The sequence below is a fragment of the Aethalodelphis obliquidens genome, unplaced genomic scaffold (genome assembly GCF_003676395.1).
Source record: "Aethalodelphis obliquidens isolate GAN/ISIS:26980383/991018 unplaced genomic scaffold, ASM367639v1 scaffold42, whole genome shotgun sequence".
Lineage (NCBI taxonomy): Eukaryota > Metazoa > Chordata > Mammalia > Artiodactyla > Delphinidae > Aethalodelphis > Aethalodelphis obliquidens.
This window is the reverse complement of record NW_020837986.1, coordinates 11609232-11637065: the sequence shown is the minus strand read 5'-3', so window position 1 is coordinate 11637065 and position 27834 is coordinate 11609232. Positions and strand designations below refer to the sequence as shown.

General features: G+C 44.0%; 1 protein-coding gene and 1 long non-coding RNA gene across 18 annotated transcripts in view; both read left to right on the top strand.

Annotated features, from left to right (window-relative positions):
* The window catches only part of RALY (RALY heterogeneous nuclear ribonucleoprotein), a 79952-nt gene that overhangs the window by 14143 nt on the left and 37975 nt on the right, over nucleotides 1-27834 (top strand). For 8 of the 17 annotated variants that reach the window (XM_027078568.1, XM_027078563.1, XM_027078573.1 and 5 more), the window contains exon 2: nucleotides 22090-22172. The exons of 4 other annotated variants lie outside the window; for them this stretch is intronic. The gene's annotated coding sequence lies outside the window, so the exon portion shown is untranslated. Of the gene's footprint in view, nucleotides 1-22089; nucleotides 22225-27834 lie in introns of all 17 variants that reach the window. 5 more of the 17 variants (XM_027078562.1, XM_027078566.1, XM_027078564.1 and 2 more) reach the window with 1 other exon arrangement.
* LOC113605309 (uncharacterized) lies at nucleotides 12982-26635 on the top strand. The gene is made up of 3 exons (XR_003427155.1): nucleotides 12982-12993; nucleotides 26440-26445; nucleotides 26510-26635. It is a non-coding gene; the product is annotated as an uncharacterized LOC113605309 (long non-coding RNA).

Sequence of the window (27834 nt, the reverse complement as noted above, 5' to 3'; positions counted from 1 at the left end):
GTGGCCTCTCCCGTTGTGGAGCACAGGCTCCGGACACGCAGGCTCAGCGGCCATAGCTCACGGGCCCAGCCGCTCCGTGGCATGTGGGATCCTCCCGGACTGGGGCACGAACCTGTGTCCCCTGCATCGGCAGGTGGACCCCCAACCACTGCGCCACCAGGGAAGCCCGGGAGTAGGATTTTTGAGGAAGAAGAAGGGGCTGGATCCTGATACTGACCATGAGCATTTTCCTATTCACAGGAGTGGGAATAGTCCCCAGTTATTCTACAGGCTTCACTCCTTGAGCCTGGCACCAGGGACTCTTCGTATCATAATTGGCACCAGGCCAATTTGGCAAAATGCTTGAGTTTACAGAATCATGTTTTTCATTTCTCTCCCTCATTCCACATGCTACTTCCTTATTGGCTGACTGTTCTAGATAGGACATATTTATTCTCAAGTTTGTCAAAGCCCACACCATTTCCTGTTGTTTCTTTGCTACCCAAGCCCAGTGTCTGTTGCCATTTATCACCAGGCTAGCACTTCTTTCTTTGAAACACTTGGTCAGCTGTACTTATTTTTGCTACCTGCTTGGTCCCTCGGGGCCAACTCGGCACTAGATGGAACTCTAATATTGAAGGGACTTAACCCAGTTACAGTGCTCTTAGTCCTTGGGACTAGATGAATTATCTTATTTTACCAGGAACTTTTGGTGCCTCTGTTGCCTAGAAAGTCTGTCTCCTGGCTTGTCTTAGGACTTCATAAGGACAGCAAAGTAGTCAAGTCTCAGTGAACCTTGTCCTTGTAAAATTGGCATTTTTTGCATCTAACAACTCACAGGCTGGGGTGAAGTCTGCCATCTCATGGAAGAAACCACAACATCTAATATAAATCAAAACTGTTTTACTTATAAGTTAAGTTAGTAACTGGTCTTTTTTTCCCCCTAGCTGCAGTGAGAGCAGCTCCTGTGTGTTGAAAGTAGGTGGCTTTCTGAGTAATTGACTGTTCTTGCTGCCTGTTCCCTTTGGCTTCTTGTAATTACTGTAACATCATCATCCAGTATGTGGAGAACCATGGTAATTTCCATGACAACTGATCATGATTTCCCAGATAAAGGGAGGAAGCTAATAAGTGTTAGGAACTTGAAAAGGGTATTGGGCTAAGTTCTTGTGATACTAGTAGAATTTGGAGCTGGGAGTGACTTTTCAGCAGCAACTGCCTAATTAAACTTTCCCAATTAATAGACAAGGAAACAAGTCTAGAGAGGTTAAACAAGTTGCCTAAGGGGTCCCTAGGTTGTGGAATACACTTGAGATCCTCAGTCTAGTGTTTCTTTGTGCCTTCTGTTCCGTATGGCTTCTTTCCATTATGTCCCACTGGACCATGAGCTCCACCAAGGCAGGATCCACATCTGTCTTGTTAATTAATGTTTTCTCAGCACTTACCACAGGACCTAAGTATTTTTTGAGTGAACGGATAAACTATGTTGGAGTTCTCAGACTGGGACACATGAAATCACAGGATAAACCATATACCTTCCTGAAGTGTACTCAAATCTTTTTTTTGTAGTTGGATTAGTTTAAATATTATTACTAGTAGTTTATAAGTTTACTCTTACATTAAGTCATGTTATGGAATGGATAATAAGTTAGCATAAATTTTTTAGATAAAATGAGAAGGCATCAAATAAATTACAGGATTATAACAGGCCCTTTAACCTTTACCCCAGAGGGTCTAGTGTTGACAGATCTCTGATATATTTAAGAGAAGCTAGAAATCTAATTAGAAAAAAGAGGTCTGATTTTAAATGTTGGCAGTTAACTCAGGTTTGTTTGTTTGTTTGTTTGTTTTTTAAACAAATGTGTGGGTCAGACAAAACACATCCTTGGGCCTAAGCATCCATTTGTGACCTATGAGATAAACAGGTCTGGGCAAGAACAAGACTTTGGACAGAGCCACATGGATGATAGTGTCAGGGTTGGCTTCCATTCTGAGTCTGGCTTCTTGGCTTCAAACTGGCCATAGGTCGGAGTGGAAAGAATGAAGTTAAGACTTGATAGGTTAGGAAAATTCCCACATTAAATATCATTCTCTGTGGATAGCAGCTTCTGTAATATCTTAGCCCTTAGAGAGCATCACATTTACTCCCCTTGTTTTGCAGATTGAAATAAAGTCCAGAGAAGGTAACAGAGCTTTCCTCTAGGAACCTAAGCAGCAGCCTTAGGTCTTGGGCAGGCCCCTGCTTCAAACGCTAGACTTCTGTTTGGTGCCCCTGCCTCATGCTCTTAGGGCATGGGGCTAGGGGCTTCTGGCATACTTTGGGACGGTTGGTAGAGCTGGGCAAACTCCACTTCTTAGTACAGCCCTATCATCCTAAGCAAAGGGAGGGTTGAGGTGGCAGTAATATGCTCAGCCTCATCTTGGTGCAAAGGGTCTATTTCTGTGACTAGCATCATATTGACCTTATTCTTTCTACCTAGAAAGATGTAGAGGACAGCTCAGCAGCAAAAAGCCTCAGTGCCAAGATAGATCTGTTCCCTCCTGTATCTTCCTTGCCTATTCTTTTCCTCTTCTTTTTCTTCCCTTTCAGCTCCTTCCTCCTTGAACCCTGCTACCTCACTTCTGCACCCCCCGCCCCCGTCCTTTCTTTTTCTCTCACTGTTGCCCTTCTCCTCCATGCGAAATTCTTGTGATGCCACTGCAGTAGGCAGAGCCTGGGATTGGACCTGGTTTCCAGGAGTTTTGAGAGGACTTGCTCTAAAGTAGGGCAACTAAATAAAGGAGATTATATGTATTTAAAATGTCCCTTCTCCTTCCCCACCTCCACCCCAGGTTGGAAAGGATAAAATCTCAACTATGGACTTGACTATAAGGCTCATATAGTCTGGTGCCACCTCTCTTTGCTGCCTTCTGTCAGCAGCACAGTGTTTAACACCCACTGTTCCCTGTGCTCCTGTTCAGTAGAATGACTTTGTTTTGACTATTCCCTCTGAGTAGAAACTCTTTTGGCTCCTTGTTGTCTTTACCTGACAAACTCTTACTCATCTTTTCGTACCAGTTCAAATGCTACCTCTTCAGTGAAGCTTTCCCTGATCACTCCATGAGCAGAATTAATTTTGATCTTCTTTCTACTTTGCTTCTACTTCTGTAGTTGTACTCTGGTGCTGTATCACACCTGAATCTGCTTTCATTCCTGAAATTGAGACCTTATGAACCAAGACACAGTGTGTTGTTTATCTCTGTTTCCCATGTGTCTCTGTAACAGGCCTGGCACAAATAGTACTTGCAGAATGAATGACAGAAATATATGTACATAGATACCTGTGGTATTCGGTTGAGTGAATACTATAGGTGCAATATGATAAAGTGCTCTGGCAGTTTATGGAAGTTCTTGGAGATAACTTCTGAGAGAAATCTTGGAAGCTTCTAGAAGCTGGTAGTATTTGAATATTTCTTTTGAGATTTAGGGGAAGTTCAGTTGGCAAAGATGGTGAGAAGAACATTCCAGGTGGAGGGAATGGTTAGAGTAAAAGCAATGAGAGAGTACAGAGGTCAGGCCCCACCTACTAATTTACTCTTGCCCTAAGCTAGAATTCTTTCTAGAATGTGTGCTAAATTTTTAGGCCAGCCTAAAGGAAATTCTCTTTTCTCCCGTCTTTTCTACCTTTTTTCTTTCTGTTCTTTCCTTCCCTCTCTCGTGACCCACTTGTCCTTTACTTTTGATTTCTTCTCAGTCCTTTCCCTTTCTTTCGTCTTCCCAATGCTCCAGTTTTTTGTTGTTCTTTTTTGTAATTTTTTTTTGTCTGTGCTGGGTCTTCATTGCTGCACGTGGGCTTCCTCTAGTTGTGGCATGCGGGGGCTACTCTTCGTTACGATGCCTGGGCTTCTCCTTGCGGTGGCTTCTCTTGTTGCTGAGCATGGGCTCTAGGCGTGCGGGCTTCAGTAGTTGTGGCACGCGGGCTCAGTAGTTGTGGCACGCAGGCTCAGTAATTGTGGCTCACGGGCTCTAGAGCACAGACTCAGTAGTTGTGACGCACAGGCTTAGTTGCTTCATGGCATGTGGGATCTTCCAGGACTAGGGCTTGAATCTGTGTCCCCTGCATTGGCAGGTGGATTCTTATCCACTGTGCCACCAGGGAAGTCCCCCCAATGCTCCAGTTTTTTGTTTTTTTAGCTTTATTGTTTACCTTTCTCCACCTAATTCCTTCTTTCTTGCCCTCTTCCCCAGGCAACCCAGGAAATCCAGGCCTTTGGGTTGAGATGTGAATCAGCTACACAGTATTTAACTCCAAATACCACCTCCTCTTGTGAAGCTGAGAAGTAATCATGGCGTAATTGCTTCTCATCTGTCTCTTATGTTTTATTGGCATTGACTTTTTTTTTTACCTCCCACTATGGTGGGGGTGTTGTTATCATCTTATTTTTTTTAGTAGTTGTCAAAATGTCAATTTTAATGAGAAATTTCTGCAGACAGGCCTGCCCTTGAGTGGTATGAGCCTTCAGGCAAAGCTAGGGCTGGTTGAGTCAGAAATGCTCATTGGTCTGTTTTCTCATGCATACAGGTCTCTGGGTCACACAGACACATACACACTCCCTTCTGTCCCTACAGGTTTGTATGCTTTGCAACACATACGCACACAACTGAGTTACAAAGGTGCACATATTTCTTCTGTTCCGTACACACCAATACTTATCTCCCTTACACCTTATACCCACACATTTATCCTCCTATACCCTTGTCCCACTGTTTTCTACCTAGATACACAGAATTGTGTGTGCCACGAAAGTATCTGCAAGCCTGTCTTACAGACACCACACTGTCCTCTCCCTTACGTATCCACACAAGTACTCCCCTACATACAGACACATCTGCCCATGCCCCAGTCCCATACACTCAATACCACACCATCTCCCACTATTCCTTAAATCTCCCTCCTTAATTATTTCTCATCTTCATAGAGACATTTTAGTTTCAGACTAGTTTTGAAAGGAAATATCTTTGTCGACAGCCAAGCTAGCATTAGGAAGTCTGAACCATTTATGACAGATCCTTTGACTAAGGCCTCTAGAGTAACCCTGTTATTGTGGAGGTGGGGGAGGGCTGGCTCAAACAATAGTGGATTGCTTCTAAATGGCACTGTTATGAGCCAAGGTGTATTTGAGCCTAGTTCCAAACTGGATCCTGTGATTTCAGCGTTCACTTCTATTGGAAGGTGATCATATACTGGCAAAAGAGCCAGAGCCACTGTAGATGTTCCAAATCAGACTTTCTAGGGTGGGGCCTGGAAGACTGTATTTTTAACAAGTTCCCAGAGTCCTTCTGTTGTGTAGCCAGGTTAGGAAATACTGATGTAGAGGAAGGAACTAGAAGTGAGAAGATCTGCGTTATCTTTCTGTACCACCTTGGACAAGTTATCTTTTTTTGGACCTTAGCTTTCTCAACTGTAATATAACAAAGCTCATGCTCATAAAGGACCTTTTCAGCTCTAAAATTTTATGCTGCTTTATGATGAGTTCAATCTGGGATACTTTTCTACGATAAAAGTGTCCATTCTCTGTCTACCTTGGCCAAGGCATTTCAGGCTTTGGCCAGAGGCCAGCAGAGGCAGCCTGGGCCCTGACCTTCTGTCAGAAGCACTGCCACAGTTCCTAATTAGAAGTGGATCGATATGGGCCTGCAGCCAGGCCTGGGGAGCCTGGGAGGAAGCTGGAGGAGTACTCCTAGCTGGGGAGAATCTGATTACTATGAAATCGATATGTTTTACTCACCTTTATAAACTCATATATAATATAGTGCTAGGTACATAATACAGGCCCCCTCAGATGGCAGCATCATTTAGTGTTAATATTGGGTTAAGCCTCTTTGTATGTTCATTTCCCCTAACAACTTACCGGGATAGGTTGAAAAGGAAACTGGAGTGAAGTGACTTGGCTGCCCTATGTCACATAGCATGTTCTCTGTTGTACTGCACTACAGCATTTCTGAGCATTTGCAACACTTTGATTCCAAGCCAATGAATTTTTTTTTTAATTTGGAATCTTTTTCTGTTCAGAATTTTCCTTTTTTTTTTTGGACCCGCCACATGGCATGTGGAATCTTGGTTCCCCAACTAAGGATCGAACCTGTGCCCCCTGCATTGGAAGCTTGGAGTCTTAACCACTGGACGGCCAGGGAAGTCCCTTTTTTTTTTTTTTTTTTAAAAACCAGGGCCATCCCTTACCCTTCTACAGACTGAACTGGAGCTGAGGCCTTCTCCCTGGAACCCTTCAAAGACTGGAGGAAATCCCTTAAAACCAGTGGTTGAGGAGGATGGGGGGAGATGCTCTGCTTGCTTTGGCTTTCTCATCTCCTTTCCAAGGTCCCTAAGGAATGAGCAGTCTCTGGTGGGAGAGATCAATCATCATTTGGGATCAGTGGGAGGGCTGAGTCAGGTTTTTGAACTGGCCCCTATGCAAGGAGGGGGAAGGGACTCACGACCAGATATTTCTATGCGTTGTAGAACCCGAGGGCTTAATGTGCTCAGCTACCAGTGTGCTCAGACCAAATTCCCCCTACAGCTGGTCATTCAACAAATATTTGTTGAGTATCTCTTATGTGTCAGGGCTTGCGCTAGTGCTAGCTAAGGATTCCTTGATAAAGACCCAGTCCCTGCCCTGAAAGACCTCACAATCTAACATCAGAGTCAAACAGGGAAACAGACCATAGTATTCTGTATGTGCCTTAATAGAGGCATACGCAGGATTCTCTGGGATCACAGAGGCATGGAAGTGGGTTTTTCTGGGGGAGATAACTTTGATCTGGCTTTGAAGGAAGAGTAATAAGAGTAGAGGCAGGCAAGGCAAGGAGGACACTCCAGACCAGGGAACTAGCACAAAGGAAAGCATAAAGATGTGTCCAGGAACAGTTGATAAAGGGGTGGACATTAGAGTAGTCCCTAACATGTAGCCAGTCAGATTGACAGCCCTTGCCCCTCACTATTACAGCCCTAAGGCTGTAATAGTAGTCACTGAATGGTAGTAACACAGGAGCAGGTAGGGAGAAGAAGGTGGATTTATTAGCAGATGCTGACTGAAACTTAGTTTCAGGGAGGAAACTAGGGAGGAAAGCTGAAGAGCAGCAGCCCTCTGCACTCTGGGCCAAGCCTGCAGAGATGCTGGGGGTTCTTGGCAGTGGTTTGAAAGTTCGTTGGCTCAGGCACAGGGCTTTTGCTTCTCTGATGGCAAAATCCTCTGCTTGCCTTCCCCTCCTTTCCTTTAAAAAAGAAATTAATGGAATCTGTTCAAAGTATCCCTGAAATGAAATTACATTTTTAACTCTAATTACCCTAATTAAAACTTGACAGCTGTAATCCTGGAATGGCAGATATGCTAAGTACCCCATGCCTGTGACAAGCTTACTTACCCAGATGGAATGTTGTTCTGTTCTGGGCTTAGGAGAAAAATTCTTTTGTATGTTTGTTTTGTTTTTCCCCATTAGCAATTTAGTCTTTGACCTCACAGCTTGCTCAAGCTAGGATAGTCTTACTTGTAGGCTACAGGCTTGTTCAGGACCCCTTAATCTCAGTAGAGGTCCCTTTGTATCCAGAGGAGATGCTTCTGATGATTTTTACCACATACCTTTGAGTTCTCACTTCAGTTGAGGTTGGATTGAATGCCCTGAGCCTTTCCCGGGGTGAAATCTCCTGTCTTTGGGGGATCTGCACTTGTTAGAAGGCTGTCTGCTGATCTAGGGCTAAATCTGTATCTGGGATCAGTTTATAGCTAGTATTAAGGATACAGTTTGAGGTCAGGGACCAGAAGCTCTGAAAATAGGATCCCTCTTCTCTTCACATGTATCAGCATAGGCTAGAAGCCACCTAATGAAATGCCTGGTCTTGGTCCGTACCTTAACTAGTTACCTGGCCAGACAGGGAACATGATGGGGAGGGAGGGAGGCAGGCAGCCCCTGAAGCAGCCTGAAGGCTCTGTTGATGCTGTGAGTCATCTCATGGTTCTGTTAGAACCAAAGATTACCATGTTCGAATGACTTTCTCTTAGCCCAGAAGCCTGTTCAGTCAGTGGACACTGGGTGTTATGTTAGGTACTGCAAGGGATACAGAGTTGAATAAGACACACTCCATGCCCCTGAGAAGCTTAGAATTGTGGGGGGAGTAGGGAGACAGTAGTGGGTGAGGGATAGCCATATAGTGACTAATTATGTAAGGCAGAGCCAGAAAAGACTTCTCACAGGTGTTGGCATTTGAGCTTGTCCCTGAAATAGGTAATATTGGCAGAGGAATGGAGAAGGGCATTGCAGGTGTTAGGGAAGAGCATGGTGGAAGGTAAGAAGTTGCCAGGTGACAGCCTGCTGTGATGGAGTACAGTGTGCAGGGAAGGATATGATAGAGGATGACGTAGAGTTTAAACTATCCTGTAGGCAAAGGGGATCCATTGAGGGTGTAGGATTGTGATATGAGTGTGTGTGGTGGATTGAGGGACAGGGTGATTGGAGACAGGAGATTAGTTAGAACAGATGTCAGGCAAACTGGCCTGTGGGCTGAATCAGTCTGCTGCCTCTTTTTGTAAAGTTGTACTGGAATACAGCCACACTCATTTGTTCCTCTATGTCTGCTTTCATATTACCTTGGCAAAGTTGAATACTACAGAGACTGCTGGCCCTATACAGAAAAAGTTTGCTGACCTCTGAGTTAGAATGTAATTATGAAAGTTCTGGAAGAGGAGATAAATGTCAGGACTAAGCTGGAAATGAATTGGAGGTGTCAAATGAGACTTTTCAGAAGAAGGGACAGCATGATTTAGCAGAGAACACCTGCCCTACCTACCTCTCAAAACTTTGTAAAGGTCAAATTTGCTGAAAGTCACCATATCACAAAGGACACAGGATGCAGGCAAGTCCTGATTTGCCCTTATTAGCTGTGTGACCTTGGGCAAATCACTTACTTTCCCAGAAGTTCAGGTGAATATTGTGAATAGAACAAAGAAAAGAATCAGATTTTTCCTCATGGCACAGAACTCTTATTCTGCTACTTCTCTATACTTCACCCCCCCCATTTTATAAATCTGAGGGCCCGCTATTGGAAAGGACAGGTATCCTAGAAAACCTGGAACTTAATTTACAGTTTGAGTTGTGAAGTTGGGGATGGGTGGGCAGAGGGTTTTGATCTCCCGGAGCCGCTGGTGTTGTGGGAGAAGGGCTCATGATAGTTTGAGGACATCCTGTGCCCTTCCCCTTCCCTAACTGCTGGCACTTGTTCTGGCCAGATTGAGTTTATTACTGCCCTTTAACTTCCAGAGCATATTCGCCCCCTGCAAAACTAAAGGCTGGATTGATTTCTTTCTCAGTCACCTTTCAAAGCAGGAAACTATGTAAGTACCACTTGATATCCCTTATGCGTCTCTCCCTGCCACTACACTGAATCCCTTATGACTCACTCCCTTTTTCCTAGAATGTTGTGCATCTACCCTGGTGGATAGGAAAAATCACTAGATGGGAGACCGCAGTGGTGGGTTCCAAACTCATTTCTTCCTTTAGTTTACTGTGTGACCTCAGTCAATTTGTTTCATGTTCCTGGCCCTTCATATGACTTCAGCTACCCCTTAGGATCTGGGCTTTCTTCTTTAAGACCTCAACTTCAGAGCACAACCTCTTCCCTTTTTCTTTTATCCTGTGTTCTCCCCTCCTTTCAATCTAGAGTATTTGTGTATATACGTACGTCATTTGCTTCCAATTCACTGCCTTTGACTGTGAGGAGAATAGTCATATCTCTAGCTGTTTTTACTGGCAAGGTTCTAGGAACTGGCACTCAGTCTAATTACTGTAGTGGAACAGACACTGGAGGTCAGGTCCAGCTGACCCTAGGGTTCAGCAGGCATGGTGTCTCTAGGATGGACAGTTTAGTTCAGTACAGGTAAACATTTGGCCCTGATATCCTTGATAGAGTATAAGAATAAAGGCCAGGCACTGATCCAGGCAATTTACATTTTTTGTGTTCCTTTATCTCATAACTCTGAGACAGGTGATATCATCACAGATATCATTTTACAGATGTGGGAACTTAGTTTTAGAGGATCGTTCAGTAGACAGAGACTGACTCATTGAGGATACAGGGAAATACCTAAATATTCCCTCTTCCCATAGGGGAGAGTGGTGGAAAAAACAGACAGTAATCAAAGCTCTTAAGAGGATATAGGGGAGCAGGTAAATCATAATGCTTAAGGATACCCGGTTTAGGTGGCCAGATCCAGGGCCCAAACCCAGATCTGTATGCGTGGTATTTCTACTATACCATGCTGCCTTCCCTGCAGAAGGATGGGGAGAGTGGCAAACTCAAGAATAAGTCTAGGCTGGCAGGAAGTCTTTGAGGAATGGACACTGGTGGGAAGGCTTAGTCTTGGATTCAGAGCTGGGCTTTAGTCTTAGGAGGGCTTGAGGTGTTAGGCAGGTGACCTGAGGCAGGCGTTCTCACATGGACCTGGGGCCATTTGTAGAATACAGTACCTGATTTTGTGCCCTCTAGAAGTTGAAGCCTGGTGGTCAGCAGTGGCAATATCCTGGAATACCACAAGGAACGCCACACTCAACTCTGTAGTACAGGAGAACAGAGAGGAAGGGTTGACATCCAGGCCGTATGGGTAGGAGATGGGAGTTAGGGTGAAGACTATTTTAAATATTTCCTGCCTGAAGTCAGAATTGTTTGAGGACTGGATTTGAGTTGCTGACTCCAACCTGAAGTGATAGAGCTAGGATAGAAGTGAGAGGGAAGGGAAGAGATTTTAGAGGCTGACATTCTGTCTTCAGGTTAAAAAAATAAAAAAGATTTAAAAATTGTGTTAGATTCTACAAATTAGTCCAGTTTAATAACTTGAACCATTTTCTTCTCAGCACAGCCTTTGCATATGCTGGCTCCTTTTCCCAGAGGCTCTGTCTTCCTTTTTCTCTGACCATGGCTAGGCAGGCAGGTCATGGCTAGCTCTGAGCCATAGCATCCTTCAGTCTGCTGCTTCACCCTGGGTCTTTTTCCCTGTGATGCACCCAATAGTGCTAGATTCGAGGCCTTTCTCACCTTCTGAGATGGCCCACACTCTTGTCTGTGGAGTCTGTTTCTCCCTGAGTAAACCATCTTTCATTTTAGTTTGGCTCGCTCTTGAATGCTTTCCTGTTCAAGAACCCACACTCGGCGGCCATCCCAGGGACTCGCCTAAGACCTGGGATGTGAGCATCCTCTCGTGCCCCACTGTCTTTCCTGCAACAAGGGGAGATGTCACTTGGGGATATCACAGCACAAGTTATGGCAGATCCCAGTTTGTATGTTTTGAAGGATAACCATTATATAAAGTACTGAACTGAGATTTTGCAAATATCTGTCGGTTGTTAAATTCTTTTTAAAGACATGTCTCCCTTTTGGTGTTGTTATTTAAACTACGAAATTGTCTTAATCCAGTTTCCAGATTCGGTTTTTGGCATGAGTGATCGTCTGCTAGAGATCTGTGACATAGTTGGAAGACTAGGAGAAATACTCCCAATAGATAAAACAATGAGGAATTCCTGAAAGATGAGATAAAAACAGATAAATGGGGTAACCCCAATAAAAATGAGGACAAATACTCCCCACCAAGCGAAAGAGAGAAGTTCCCCCCAAAATTAGTTTTCTGGACAAAACTCTGTGATTACCCTGAGATAAGAAGCAATGACATGGACAGTTGGCCAGAAAATTAAGTAAGATAATCACTGGTCAGTCTCCTTAGCAGACAGTCCTCTGACATTTAGGATAAAGCCATGTGTCTTAGTCCGTTTGGGCTGCTAGAACAAAAACACCTGAGACTGGGTGCCTTCTAAACAACACATGTATGAAAAAAAAAAAATAGTGCTAGATTCGATTTCTTCATCTGTGAAATATGAGGTCCTAGTGTTCTATACTAAAGTGGTCTTTTATCTGCCAGACCTGAAATTCATTCTTAAGGCTAGTTCTGACCCCACCCTTGGTATCTACAGTCTTCATGTAACCGAGCTGAATCCCAACTAAAATTAACAGATTGTTTTTTTGCCTGACCATCTACTTGTGATTTAAATTTTGGGGTAAAATTGGCATTGTCTCTCAGATCCCGGCTTTCTGCCCCAGAACCCCAGTTCTGGGACTGAGTCCACTTCTGCAGAGCATTGTCATTGCTTTTTAAATACCTATTCAAAAACTGGTATGTAAACTTGAAATTTGTAGTTCCAGTTTCCAGGTACACTGAGGACACCTCCAAATTTATTCTGTACTAGAGGAAGTCTAGTACAGAATGTGGGATGGGATGATGTGGGAAGTGCCCTGATTGGGAGTAAGGAGACTGATTCTGGCCCTGCCACTGCCTTCCTTCTGTGACTTTGGACAGATCCTCTCACTCTGGTCTTACCACTCCTTCTGTAAAATGGTGGGGCCTCTTCCAGCTCTGGTCTTATCAGGGACAAAAAGCCATCTTCTGTACAGTTCAGTTGCAGAGCACTGTCTGGCCCCAGCTTTGGTGTGTTGGTTACAGATTATAAAGCCTTAGATTCTTGCTTCCAGCTCAAGAGGGGGAAGGGGAACCTTCCAACTGTTTCATTAGCATGGAGAAAAGAAAACAGTAATTACTTGTGCCTCCCTTGAGGATTCCTTTGGGGTTGGTCTTTCAGGGAAGGAGAAAGGGGAAACTGGAGGCAGCTTCAGCTGAGGAAGGAGAAATGCTGTTAGCTGCCCAGAAAAAGCAGAGGCAAGAATGGTTGTCTTGCAGGTCTGTTGTATTCTCTGGACATTCTTCCAGGCAGCCTAGAGACTGCCTGGATTGAGTTTCATCTATTTATGGCATGTATAGTGTTCTCATACATGGACATGGATTGGGCTCATGGAGCGCTAATGTCACCTGTCATTAAGAAGGCAGCTGCACTCCAGGGCCTCTTTTTGTGATATGCTGGGCATCCTGACACCTGTCTTTGTTGGGGAGTAGAAGTGGGTTTTACTGAGTCATTTTGTGACTTGGCTGCATTTTTATTATGTTGTGAGGTAATTTTTTTAACCCCCATGGCAACACAGCCAGTTGGTTTATTATGCCAGGGCATAGGCAACACACAATAGAGCCACTCATAAGATTCAAGGTCAGGTATTCTTGTGACTGGAAGGAGTCTAGAACTGCAGGACCATGGTGTTTGATCCAGGCTGGGAAAAGCAGGCCTCACGAAGATTGAAGCAGTTAGAGTTTCGAGGCCAAGAGGTTAGGGGGCAAGCTGGACAGAACTAAAACAGATTGGCAAGCGTGGCTCCTGGGACAAGGACTATTTGCTCTATGGCCAGTCTTATACTCCCTACTGTCTATGAGCAGTTGTGCATCTTCAAGTGCTGACTGTAGCAGAAATGGGTCTGAGACTGCCTGCAGGTGAGCCCTGCCTGATTGAACCTGGAGCTGTTATGCTAAGATTATGTCCTGTGGCTGCTCACTCCTGCCTCGGTTGTCACCCCGGAGGCCTAGAGAACCTAGCTTCTATTTTCCTTCCCTCTTCTGAGGAAGATATCACTTTAGAAACACCTCTTTCAGGGACTTCCCTGGTGGTCCAGTGGTAAAGAATCTGCCTTACAATGCAGGGGACACGGGTTCAGTCCCTGGACAGAGAACTGAGATCCCACATGCCGTGGGGCAACTAAGCCTGCGTGCCGCAACTACTGAGCTCATGCACCTCAACTAGAGAGCCTGCGTGCTCTGGAGCCCGCGCACTGCAGTGAAAGATCCTGCGTGCCACAAGTAAGATGCGACACAGCCAAAAAAACAATAAAAAGAAAAAGAAACACCTCTTTCAGTCAGTCTTCCTGTATGCCCTGGAGATTGCTCTACTCTAAACACCAGAGGTTTTATAGGGACGTACTATTTTTTTTTTAATTAATTTATTTTTATTTATTTTTGGCTGCATTGGGTCTTCGTTGCTGTGCGTGGGCTTTCTCTAGTTGCAACAAGTGGGGGCTACACTTTGTAGTGGTGTACAGGCTTCTCATGCAGTGTCTTCTCTTGTTGCGGAGCACGGGCTCTAGGTGTGCGGGCTTCAGTAGTTGTGGCACATGGGCTCAGTAGTTGTGGCTCGCGGCCTCCAGAGCACAGGCTCAGTAGTTGTGGTGCACGGGCTTAGTTGCTCCATGGCATGTGGGATCTTCCCGAACTAGGTCTCGAACCCTTGTCACCTGCATTGGCAGGTGGATTCTTAACTGCTGCGCCACGAGGGAAGTCCCTGGGACGTACTATTTTTTTAAAAAATTTGTTTTACAAATGTAGGAAATAATTTCTCCTATCAAAATATCTTCTTAGCCCCCTGAAGCACTCCCTTTCTCTTGTCTTAGGTCTTTTGCTTGGCTCCCCACCCTACCCAAAGCTTTTGATATCCAGGCCCCAGTTCTTCTCTCAGATTTTTCTTAATTTACTTCCTGGCTTCTTTCCCCTACTTACCAGCCCTAGATTCCTGGTTTCCATATACTCCTGTAAGAACCTGTTCCCTTTTTTTTTTTTTAAATTATTATTATTTTTTAATGGAATGCGCCAAAATAATAGTCTGGCCCAAGGGAAGGAGTGCTTGTCTTAAGAGTAAACTTCCAGTCATCTGGGCCATAGTAAAGTGCTTCCCAGAAATAGGGGCAATGTGCACACTCAGGACACAGTACATGCTGACTCTTGCAAAAGTGTTCATACGTAGCATTGTATTCCCTCCCAGTATAAGGTGTTTTGATCAGGTATTTGAGTTCTGCCCTGGCACCTCTCATGACTTTTTGCCTGTTTGTTACAACACTAGAACATCTTGTCATTTAGGGTGTGGTATTCAGTTTGGCAAAAGGCCCTGTCTCCTCTTTTACTGTGACAAATGTGAGAGCCCCTTGGGAAGGCCTGGTAAGTCCAGTCTGCAACTCTGGAACTTGATGGTGCACTTGCATTTCACCCCTGCCCATCTTTTCCCCAGGCATACAAAACCAATAGTTGCTTCATCGAGTACAAAATGGGAGAAGTTGGTCCATTCCCTAACACTTCATTATTGGAGCCTATTTTGGTATGTGGGGGACGCCTTATTTTTGAGCATGAGAAAGTGCAAGGTATATATGTAGTAGAAAGAACACAGTTTTGCAGTCAGACCTATTGAAATAAGTTCTTTTTCCCGGCTGTGTGGTTTTAGACAAATTACTTCTCTGAGGCTCAGTTTCCTCCTGTAAGATGGGGATAATTCTATGGATTTCAAGAGGTTATTAGGAATAAATAAGAATAATTAAGGCTTTGGATCTTAATGGTACATAATAAGGTAATAGCAAATGTACATTTCTTTCTTTTCTCCTAGGCCTTTTTTATTGCTTGATTCATCCTTTGTGGTATTTAAATGGAAAAATAATATCTATCATTAAGTCACTTATGCCAGGCCCTGAGGTAAGGGCTTTCCCATGCTATTTAATTTATTTCTCCCAATAACACATTTATGAAGCAGGAACCTTTTAAAACAAATGTAGGAAACTGAGGCACAGAAGGTAAATACGTTGCCTAAGGTCACAAAGCTAGTAAGAGACAGAGCTGGGATTCAAACCCAGGTGTGTGATTCTAGAGCCTGAGCTCTTCACCACTAAATTGGTCATTACTACTTTTTGTTACTTTCCCTGAGTAATATGTGACTTCTACTGGTTCTTACCTTCTTTGTACTTGGAACTGTTGGTATTTGCATACATGTAGCTCTTGAACTTTTTCAGTCTCAGTTGGTGCTTTACTGTCTTTTGATGGAGGTGCAGACAGTGACAGTCTCTGCCACAGCTCTTCCTAAGTCTTTTCACTCAGAGCAGATCTCTTCAAGTGAAAGGTGGTACAGCCCTCTTTTTATTTTATTGCATTTTTTTAAAGAGACCATCCCCTCATTCCTTCTTTACCTTTATATCAAACTAAATAGATTTAAACAGTTAAACTGTTTCTTGACAATCTTGTTTGATCCATCAAAAAATCCTCCAGAATAGTAGATACTATCACCCTCATTTTACAGATATGGAAAAAAGGCCCAGGAAGGTGAAATGACTTGACAAGGTCACACAGTGCATTATAGGTAGAACTGGAACTAGCCTTTAGGTTTTCTCTTAGCCCAGGGCTCTCTCTGTTGATTTAGTAAGAAAGAGAGATACCTGTATATAATATGTATATCAGGGCTTATTAGCCTGGAGCAACCTTTGTAGAAGGAGCAGAGGAATAGAGGAAGAACCTTCATGTCTTCTGATCTCTGCAGGCCTCAGCCTAAACCAGGCGAGCAAGGGTTAGGCTGGGGCAGGAAGGTGAGAACTGAGGATGGGAGCCCTGAGGAATTTCACTTTACCTCCTGCTGACAGATTTGGTCTGGGATTTGGACAAGCAATTTCCTTCCATTTAAAATATATAAAGAGGAATTCCTACTACTGCTCTTAAAAAAAAAACAAAAACAATTTTGTTTCTGGAATCAGAAGGAAAAAGAAACTTTTCTCAAAGTCTAGGTGTCAGACATTTTAATCCTGCCCTGGCACCCCCTTCCTTTTTGTTTCCTTCCTTACCTTCTCTCCTTTCACCCCTTTCTTCTACCTCTCTTTTATCTGTTAACCACCTAACTTCCTTTCTTATCCGTTTCTCTTCTCATCTCTTCCCTAACTCCTGAAAACAAGAGTGGGAAAAGGGTACCTTCAGCTGAGAGACTAGTAGGTAGTTGATACAGATATTGGGGCTGAGAGTCAGAACGTGGAGCTTGAGATTTTGGACCTTACTTCTAGACCTTAGAACAAAGGTTGATAGGGCTGGTGTTTTATTCACTCACAGGTTCCCTAAATACTTAATGTCTCCTACGTGCCAGGCTGTGTCAGATACTTGGGCATTTTAGTTAAAAAGACCCTAAACCTGCCGTAAGGTCACAGTCTTATGGGAAAGACATAGCAGCAGTAAACCTCCTCTTCGCTCCTCTCTTCTCTCCCCAACCCCCATTCAAGTCATTGGATTTTTGAGGTAGAAAGAACTTCAGAGTTTATCTGGTCCCTTTTCATGTTGCTACATAATGAGTAAGGCAGACCATGAAGTAAGTAAGCAAGCACATTAGGCTTTGGAGTAAAGCAGACCTAGGTTCAAATCTTAGCTCTGCTACTTACCAGCTGTTTGACCTTGAATGACACACTTAGCCTCCTCCCTATCTTCAGTTACCTTGGCTATAAAATGGGCATGCCATCACTTGCTTCACAGGGTATTACAAGGGTTACCAGCATACCACCTAGCCCAGTGCCTGGTGCATAGTAGCCCACGTCTTCCTGTCACCCTGCATCAAGGCCTGACCTAAGCCCTTGCTCTAATGAAGCTTCTGAGGCCACTTCTAGTCAGACTGATTTCTTTCTTTCTTTTTTTTTTTTTAAATTAATTTCTTATTTATTTATTTTTGGCTGCATTGGGTCTTTGTTGCTGCGCATGGGCTTTCTCTAGTTGCTGCGAGTGGGGGCTACTCTTTGTTGCGGTGCGTAGACTTTTCATTGTGGTGGCTTCTCTTGTTGTGGAGCACGGGCTCTAGGCACACGGGCTTCAGTAGTTGTGGCACATGGGCTCAGTAGTTGTGGCTCATGAGCTGTAGAGCGCAGGCTCAGTAGTTGTGGCACATGGGCTTAATTGCTCCACGGCATGTGGTATCTTCCTGGACCAGGGCTCAAACCCGTGTCTCCTGCATTGGCAGGTGGATTCTTAACCACTGTGCCACCAGGGATGCCCCAGACTGGTTTCTTTTTCCACTTTTATAATACATAGCACTTTTGAAACTGTTAGGTCCTGCCTAATGTTCTTTTTTTTCAAATTTTTTAAAAAATTGAAGAATAGTTGATTTACAATGTTGTGTTAGTTTCCAGTGTACAACAAAGTGATTCAGTTGTGTGTGTGTGTGCGCGCGCACGCGTTTGTGTGTGTGTGTGTGCGCGCACGCGCATTCTTTTTCCTATTCTTTTCCAGTATGGTTTATTACAGGATATTGAATATAGGTCCCTGTGCTATATAGTAGGTCCTTGTTGTTTATTTGATATGTAGTTTGTATCTGCTAATCCCAAACTCCTAATTTATCCCTCTCCCACCCCCCTCCCTCTTTGGTAACTATAAGTTGTTTTCTGTGTCTCTGAGTCTGTTTCTATTTTGTAAATATTCATTTGTATCATATTTTAGATTCCACATATAAGTGATATCATATGGTATTTGTCTTTCTCTTTCTGACTTATTTCATTTAGTATGATAGTTTCCAGGTCCATCCATGTTGGTGCAAATGGCATTGTTTCATTCTTTTATTTATTTATTTATTTATTGGCTATGTTGGGTTTCCTTTGCTGGGCGTAGGCTTTCTCTAGTTGCGGTGAGTGGGGGCCACTCTTCGTTGCGGTGCACAGGCTTCTCATTGCGGGGCTTCAGCAGTTGTGGTATGCTGGCTCAGTAGTTGTGGCTCGTGGGCTCTAGAGCGCAGGCTAAGTAGTTGTGGCACACGGGCTTAGTTGCTCCGTGGCATGTGGGATCTTCCTGGACCAGGGCTTGAACCTGTGTCCCCTGCATTGGCAGGTGGACTCCCAACCACTGCACCACCAGGGAAGCCCTGTTTCATTCTTTTTTATGGCTGAGTAATGTTTTGTGTGTGTGTGAGTGTGTGTGTATGTATGTATGTGTGTACACACCACATCTTTATCCATTCATCTGTTGGTGGACATTTAGGTTACTACCATGTCTTGGGTATTGTAAATAGTGCTGTTGTGAACATTGGGGTGCATGTATGTTTTCGAATAGAGTTTTCTCCAGATAATATGCCCAGGAGTGGGATTGCTGGATCATATGGTAACTCTGTTTTTAGTTTTTAAAGGAACCTCCATACTGTTTTCCATAGTCTGCCTAATATTCTTAGTCATCCTTTGTAGGAAGCTGACACAGTCCTACTAGGACTTTACTCCGCAGTTCTTGCCAGGAGCCTAAGGATAAGATTTGTTCTCATTCATCCCTGCATCCTCTATAACCCCTAACCCAGAGTTGTGACCATGGCTAAGAAGGCCCAGGAATTGTTTTCGATTAATTGGGTAGAAGACTTGGGGTTTTGCAGCTGACAAAAAGAGCTGTTAAAGATTTGGCTGGGTCTCCCATCTCAACCCTTCCCCTTTCCTCTCCTGTTGTCACATTGATTCTTACAAAATCCCTATATTGTAGGCTGGATTGGAATTGTATCCCCATTTTGTAGTTAAGGAATCTGAGGCTCAGATTAAAACTCAGGTCTCTTGCTAGGAGATAGATTTAGAGTAAGATAAGAGTAGTAGGGGACTACCCTGGTGGCACAGTGGTTAAGAATCCTCCTGCCAGTGCATGGGACACGGGTTTGAGCCCTGGTCCAGGAAGATCCCACATGTTGCGGAGCAACTAAGCCGGTGCGCCACAACTAGTGAACCTACGCTCTAGAGTCTGTGAGCCACAACTACTGAGCCTTCACGCCACAACTACTGAAGCCCATACGCCTAGAGAATCTGCTCCACAACGAAGAGCAGCCCCCGCTCGCTGCAAATAGAGAAAGCCCCCTTGTAGCAGCAAAGACCCAACGCAACCATAAATAAATACATGAATGAACGAATGAACCCCACGCAGCAGCAAAGACCCAATGCAGCCATAAATAAATGAATGAATGAATAAATAAATAAATGTTTGTATGTAGTAGGAATTCGAACAGAAATCTTAACTGACTAGGTTTTCCCTGTCTGGAAGCAGTAGGAATCTTTACAAGGAAGAACAACAGGGGAAGTGTTCTGAAGCCTTAGTGGATGGTGAGGCCAGAGCCAGGTAGGAGTCACAGCCAGAGATGTTTCAAGAACATGACAGAGAGGTAAGAAAGGCTTCAGGATAACTTCACTGAATTGCTAGGCCTTGAAGATTAAGAAGGATTTGAATATGTACAAATGAAGACAGGCGTTCCAGGTGAGGCAACAACATGGATAAAAGTATGGGAGCTGGAAAGCCCACAGTAGAGGTAAGGTAGATGGTGACCAGACCCATGGTATGAAAGTCTAGAGAGCAAGGCTGAGGTGATTGGGAGCCATGACATTTTTTTGAGCAGGGGAGTGGCATTAGGAACATTAGTCTGGCAGTGTGGGCTCAATAGATTGGAACAGGAAGGATCGGGGGAGACTAGTGAAAGAGAGACCAGGGAAGAGGCTGCTGTAACAGCCTGTCCTTGTAATGTCAATAAATTCTAAGAATTATTCCAGCAGTGCAGGCAGGAGATAATGAGATCCTGAACCAAGAGGAAGTTGACACAGTAGGGAATAAAGAAGATGATTTGGATGTAGAGCTGTTAGAGACTGAAAACAAAAACAAAAAAAACCCCTACAAGGACTTGGCAATTGTGGGAATGAGGGAAGAAGGGGTTGGAGAGCATGAGTGAACATTTTGAAGTCTAAATATGTACTTGGTGAGAGAGTAGCATTGACATATATACACTACCAAATGTAAATAGCTAGTGGGAAGCAGCCGCATAGCACAGGGAGATCAGCTCAGTGCTTTGTGACGACCTAGAGGGGTGAGATGGGGAGGGTGAGAGGGAGACGCAAGAGGGAGGGGGTATGGGGATATATGTATACATATAGCTGATTCACTTTGTTATGCAGCAGAAACTAACACACCATTGTAAAGCAATTATACTCCAATAAAGATGTTAAAAAAAATGTACTTCCGGAGAATTGTTGGTGAAACATGGGGGCTAGGAAATAGAAGATGAGTTCAGTTTGTTGACATGTTAATTGGAGGTGCTGATAGTCCTTTCCTTTACCACCCACCCATTAGTACGTCTGCCTTTGTGCTTTGACCCTGCCCTACAGGGATCCTTTAGTTCCCTGTGTTTGCTGCTTTGTTCAGGAGTGGAGCCCCTCACAGATCCCTCTACCCAGGTCTTAGAGCAACTGTCATTCCTTCTCTGAAATAAAATAGTACATGTAAGGTGCTTAGCCCAGTACCTAGTCTATTTCAAAGTGTGCATTAAATGTTAGTGGCTATTAAATGGCTATTGTTGTCGTGGTTATCATCATAGCTTTGTGATCACAGTATCCTCTGGAACCACCTGGCTGAAGGACTCGGGAGTCATTCAACTGGTATTCAGTAAAAAACTTGGACTGCAGGTAAATGGAGAGGATCTCAGACTTGGTTATAAATGGGGGCTGTGGGCCATGTCAGCTAGGACTAGAGAATGCGTTTCCTGTGTTTTTTCTTCTGTTTTTGAGAAGTGGTATAGTGTGTGGTTAAGAAGGCAAGCCCCGGAGGTTGGACTTCCAGGGTTAAAGTCCCAGGTCTACCATCTATTAGCTGTGTGACTTGGGGCAAATTTACTTAACTTCTCTGTCTGTTTCCCCATTAGTAAAATGGGGAAATGTAATAACACACCAACCTTACAAGAGTTTGTAAAGATTAAATGAGTTAATACAAATAAAGGGTTTACAACAGTGCCTGGCGTGTGCTACTATTCTCCTTACCCCAGTCATTTCTACCCCACATTCCAAGTAATACATAGGAGTTTCTCTGTTTTCTCTTTACCCCACATTCCAAGAAATATATAGGAGTTTCTCTGTCCCTTACCCAGCAGAGGAGGAGGTGAGCAGAGAAACCTGAAATCAATCTCAGAGTGCTTGAAAGTTTGTCCCAGCTGGGTTCCAGGTTACTGAAGCCTGGAGGAACCTCATTCTTCCCATCACTGTATTCTATGTTGACTTTCTTGTTCTTTAGCATAACAAGCTTACTCTTGCCTATTGTTGCCTCAGGGCTTTTGCACTTATTTCCCCTCTCTGAAACACTCTTCCCTCTGATCTTTGCAGGTCTTAACCCCCTCACTTTATTCAGGTCTCTGTCTAGCAATTGCTTCTTGGAGAAGTCTTCCTTGACGGATTTATCTAAAATAGACCTCATTCTCACTCCTTGTCATTCTTTCCTGACTCTGCTTATTTTTCTTTATAGCACAACCTGAAACTATGTATTTACTTATTACCCTATCTTTTGCTAGGATGCAAGACATGTAAGGGCAGGAACTTTGCATGCCATCATTGACCTAAGTTCATGCCTGTTCTGAGCAAGACCCTGACTGATTTCTCTCTGTTATAGGTGAGCCCTCTTCCCTGAGACAGTTGGTGCTGACCCTGTAACGCAAAAGAGGAAATTGCTGGCTGAGCTCAGCCTTGGTACTGGTGAGTGAGAGTGCCTAGGCAAACTCTGGGCAAACTTGGGCCAAGATACAAGGTAACTAGTTTGGAGCTTATTTTTACCCTTAGTACAGGTAACTTACAGATAATTACTCTTCTACTCCATGCCTAAGAGACTGTCATAGGCAGCCTTTTCTACTGGGAGGAGAATTGAACTTGCTTTCCTGGAGCTGCCATGAGACAGGGTGGGATCATTTGCCATGAATAAAGCAAAGCATGCTCAATTCCTTCTGGCTTCTGCCAGCTGCTTTCTGCTGGGGGGTATTCTGGACCTGGCAACTAAACCCCTTCTCCCATAAGCTCTCTTAACGTGAATTCATAGCCCTTAGAGACTTTTCCTGATTTCAGTCTTGATTGTGACCTACCAAGCCCCGAGTCAGCTTCAGAAAATCCTGTGGTTTTATCAGTCCTGCAGAATGTAATCATCAATGGAGGTGAGGACGGAGTGATTAGAGTGGGGGATGTGTGAAGAGGGAAGTCCAGGGAATCTTAGAAGGAAGACTGCAGATGGTGAAACAGGAAGGGAAATCAACATATTAAGAACCAATAGTGTTATGGATCCCATTTAAACTAGACAAAACCCCATCTTATAGATGAGGGAATTGAGACTCAGGAAACTGAAGTAACTTGCCCAGGTTTACACCTGGGAATCCGTAAAGCTGATATTAGAACCCAGGTCAGTCTAACTGTGAATACCATTGTTCTCTCTGCCTTGGCAGGCTTTCCTTGGAATGCTAATCTGCCTGGAATCATGATTTTTCTTATAAAGTTCAAGAAAACAGACCTCCTTAGGGATTCAGGAAGGAGGTCTAGTTATTTGAAGGGCCCAGCAGGGCAGGCAAGAGTTGGGGGGGTCCTTTCTGAGCAATGGCATTTTTAGTAAGGGGGAAAGGAAGAGCCTTCAAGCAGGCGGAGGCCAAGGCTAAATATGACTGGAAGGAGAGGAAAACATCTATAACACGTGGGATTCCATAAGCACTTGGGCCAGCACAAATCGGGACCTGGAGAGCTGAGTTGCAGTTGGAAAACCTGGGTTTTTGTCTTCTCGTTCAGTATTTGCGCTTGGATAATCTCCATTTCCCTATTTGTAAATTGGAGTGCCTCACTGCACCCATATGTCTATTTTGTGTGCACCAACCATACAGGATATTGTAGACAATCAAATGGGAGATGCAAGTTGGAAAGCTTTGTGAACTGTAAAACAGCATGACTGAAATGAGGTGAGAAGAAAGTGTTATAAGTATCCTTGGCATCTCAGTCCCTGACCTGATTGCCACCCAACTCCCCAAAGGTAAAAGGGAAGGTTTTGCCTTGGAAATTTACACTGTAAATTTTCTCCCAGGCCCTTCTCCTCCTCTCCTTCTGCAGGCCCTACCGGAAGTTCAGTCTTTCCACAAGTTCAGTCTTTCCAGGGTACAGAGACAAAGCCAGGCAGCATTGGCAGCCATGATTTGCAGCATGTGGGCTGCAGAGTGCAGGTTTAAATGCACTCACACAGCCTGGCTCCAAGGCCACTGCCAGTACAGATATTATAGTTGGTTTCAAGAGTCCATCCCCAGCATGTTAGAACAGGAGGGCTATTCCTCTTCTGGCCCTAGGTTCCCTGCCTTCCCCCAACCCCCACCCTCCAACTGCTAGTGAAAAAGGCACTTGTACTGCAGTCTCATATCTTATCAGAGGCCGTGGGCATTCCAGTTTTCCCACCATTTCTCTCGCTCTTGGCCAGTGAAATAGGTCACTCTCTTCATACTCTGTAACAAGGGGCATTCTGTTCTTCCTTCTGCCTGCCTGAGGGTGCACAGAGGGATCTGTCCTCTAACCTGATGCTCTTGGAATCCACACTGGCCAACATACCCTCCTATTCTGAATCTCCAGACTCTTGCTGTCCTTTCTTTCTGTCTTGGTTAATCTAATGTTCTATAGCTTCTGGCCTTTACATGGCCTGGGCATCAAGCTTGGCTTTTATTGTTTTCGTGACAACTGCCCTGTGGAAAAGTTCCACTATTGACTATTTTAAAATATGAATGATTCTATGTAAAAGATTGTATAATATACTGATACCCATATAGTATCTTATTTATCTAACATCCTCAATTTTCCAGAGTCCAACTGAAAAACAAGAAGGTAGCAAAGCATTGTCATCCTTAAGACCTTGCACAGCACTAATTTTTTCCTATTTTTACGTTTTGTTGTAACAAGCTTAGCAATCTGGTTTCTAAACCTCCATAAGATTAAGAGCGGTGTATAAAAACGGGAGGAGGAGCTGTATTAGCAGCAGCTAGAGGTGAGAGCTGAAAGCTAACAGTAAGGGAGAGGTAAAAGAAGAATGATAAGAAAGAGAAGTTAAAATGGGTATGAAGGTCAAACTTTAGGGGCAACAGCCCTATAGACATCTATGCATTTCAATAAGGTGGAGCTAGGTAATTTTTAAGGTAGTTCTAGGTTCTTCTTGAGGGACAGAGGTATCAGAATGTTTAATTATTTGTAGTATCTACTATATTATCAGGTACTATATTGAATACATAAATTGATTTTGTTTTCATAACAGCTTGGGAGGTAGGTGGTGATATTCTCATTTTATAAGTTCCAGAGACTTAGAGAGGGATACACAGGCAGTGACTGGAAGACCTAAGCTTAGAACTTAGAAGAATCTGGCTTTAGAGAACCAAGTTTTTTCTATTCTACACTGGTTCTTCCTCCATGACCTAAAACCTTGGTCCTTCTCAGACTCTTGGGACAGTGGTTCCCACCCTCCCAACCCCGCCTTTATTCATTCTCCTATACATGAATATCTTTTTAAAGACGTCCATTCATTCCGTGTGTATTTATTGAGTGTCCACCATGTGCCAGGCACAGTTTTAAGTGTTTGAAATGTAGCAGTGAAGAAAATAGTTTTCTCTCTTGTATCCTAAATTCTAGTGGAGGATAAACAAATGAATACATAGGAATAAAAATAAAGCAAGGTAAGGGAATAGGGAGGGACTGTGTGATGAAAGAAGGCCTCTGTGAGAAAATAAAATCTGTTCAGAAATATGCACGAGCTGAAGTAGTATGAGCTATGTGTATATCTTGGGGAATAACATTCCATGCATAGAGTTCAGCAAGTTCAGAAGCCCTAAAACAGGAGCACGCTTAGTGTCTTGAGGAACAAAAGGAGGTCAGTGTAGCTAGAGATGAAGCGAGCAATAGGGAGAGTGGATTATGGAGAAGAAGTCACAAGGGTAGACAGGGACTCAGATCATGTAGGGCTTTATTCTGAGTGAAATAGGAAGCCACTGGAGAGTTTTGAGTAGAGGAATGACATAATCTTAACGTCCACAAAATCGCTCTGCGTGACTGTACCGGCTAGGACCTCTGGTACAGTGTTGAACAGAATTGGTGAAAGCAGACACGCTTACCTTGTTCCCAATTTTTTTTTTTTTTTTTTTTGGTGGTACGCGGGCCTCTCACTGTTGTGACCTCTCCCGTTGCAGAGCACAGGCTCCGGACGCGCAGGCATGCTCTGCGGCATGTGGGATCTTCCCGGACCGGGGCGTGAACCCGTGTCCCCTGCATCGGCAGGCGGACTCTCAACCACTGTGCCACTGGGGAAGCCCTCTTGTTCCCAATTTTAAGGAGAAAATATTCAGTCTTTCACCATTAAGTGATGTTAGCTGTAGGGTTTTTTGGTAGACTTCTTTTATCAGACCAAGTTAAGTTCTTTTCTATTTCTAGTTTACTCAGAGGTTTTATTATGGATGGATGTTGGATTTTGTTTGTGTGGTTTTTATCCTTTATTCTACTAACATGGCACTATGTTATTGATTTTTGGATTTTAAACCAACCTCATTCCTAGAATAAATCCCACTTGGTTATAGTGTATAATCCTTTTTGTATGGTGTTGGTTTTGGTTTACTAATATTTTGTTGAAGATTTTTGCCTGTATTCATGAGGCATGTTTGTGTCCCACTGGAGCGGCAAGCCTGACAGAAGAGTGACTGACAGCTCCTAGAGGGCAGTTTTAAGGCCGTTGACTGTGGCAGAGAGGTAGGGATCTGAGCCTAAGAATAAGGCCAAGAGATCAAAAACCCAAGCTGGGAAACCATAAATCAGGAAACCAAGGTCCATCAGCAAGTGTGATACCAGAATCATGAGATGAGTAGGACATGAGTAAAGGGGACTTATGACCTAATGGGGCAGATGCAGAAAAAAGCCCCAAAACCATCCTACAAAAGATCACATTAACACAAAAGCAGAAATTGCTTCCTTTGAGTTATCTGTCATTTTGTATCAGGAGTCTCTACTGGTCTCCCTTACCTTCATCTCCCTCCCCATCTCCTCAGTTAGCATAATATATCAAGAGTTAGTGTACTTGGGCTTCCCTGGTGGCGCAGTGGTTGAGAGTCCGCCTGCCGATGCAGGAGACGCGGGTTCGAGCCCGGGTCTGGGAAGATCCCACATGCCGCGGAGCGGCTGGGCCCGTGAGCCATGGCCGCTGAGCCTGCACGTCCGGAGCCTGTGCTCCACAACGGGAGAGGCCACAACAGTGAGAGGCCCGCGTACCACAAAAAAAAAAAAAAAAAAAAAAAAAGAGTTAATGTACTTAAGTGCATAGGGCAATAGACAAAGTTATCTACAGGATAACTGGTCTTTAGGAAGATTAATTGGATAACTGGTCTTTAGGAAGATTAATTAACTCCATCTTTCCCACCATTGTGTATATTCTTAAAAACCTCAGGCTGTATGCTGCTGGGGAAAGAGAGGAAGCTTTAAAGCCAAAGATTTGAATCCTTGCTGTGACATTCATTTCCTTTGTGACTAACCTCTCCTAGCTGTAGTTTCCTCCTCTGCAAAATGGGAACAATAATGCCTATACAGTTATTGTGATGCTAATAGGAGATGATGAAAAAATGCCTGGTCTGGATTGGTGTTCAGCCACTAGTGGTTGAAATAAATTCTGATACCCTGTGTTCAGTGTCAGATTGTAGTAGAAGGTGAGTATTGTGACCCAGGCTCTTAAGCCTGTTCTACTAACTCAACCTTGGGAAAGCATTTAATATCTCTGGGCCTCAGTTTCCTCAGCTCCAAAAAGAGGGAATGAAGTAGAAATTTGTTCTATAATTGCTGGTATGTCTCTTCCAGTTCTGTGCCTCCAAAGTCACTTTGTCTGTCATTCAAAGGAAAAAAAGAGGAGGGGGCCGAAAGAGAAGACTCAGATTCAGTCCTGCTTAACGCTGCAGCAGAGACAGAAAGGAAGAGCCATTACCTACAACGAGAAGTGTTTGGGAGTCGGCTGCAGGGGCAGTGACCTGCCTGTCACTCAGCATTTGGAAAAAAAATATCAATGAGAAAATCAGAACGGCCTGGAATGTTGGAGACTGAGTAGATAACGAGTATGAGAGAGTCCATGCGACATAGAACCCAGTTTGTGCTCTGTCACCCACTTTCTGGGTGTTCCCAGTCAAGCTGTTTCTCTTTTTGCAGCCTCCGTATCCCCATCTGTAAAATGAATTAGGCAGTGTATTCTCCAAGGGCCTCTTCAAGGCTTCCTAAAATTTCATTGTCTGCTCTTCTCTGGCTCTCAAGTTGGCTTGTACTCAGCTTTTGCCCTTGGTGTTGAGGATTTCATTTATAGAAGGCTTCTTAACTAGCAGGTTAGCACTACAGT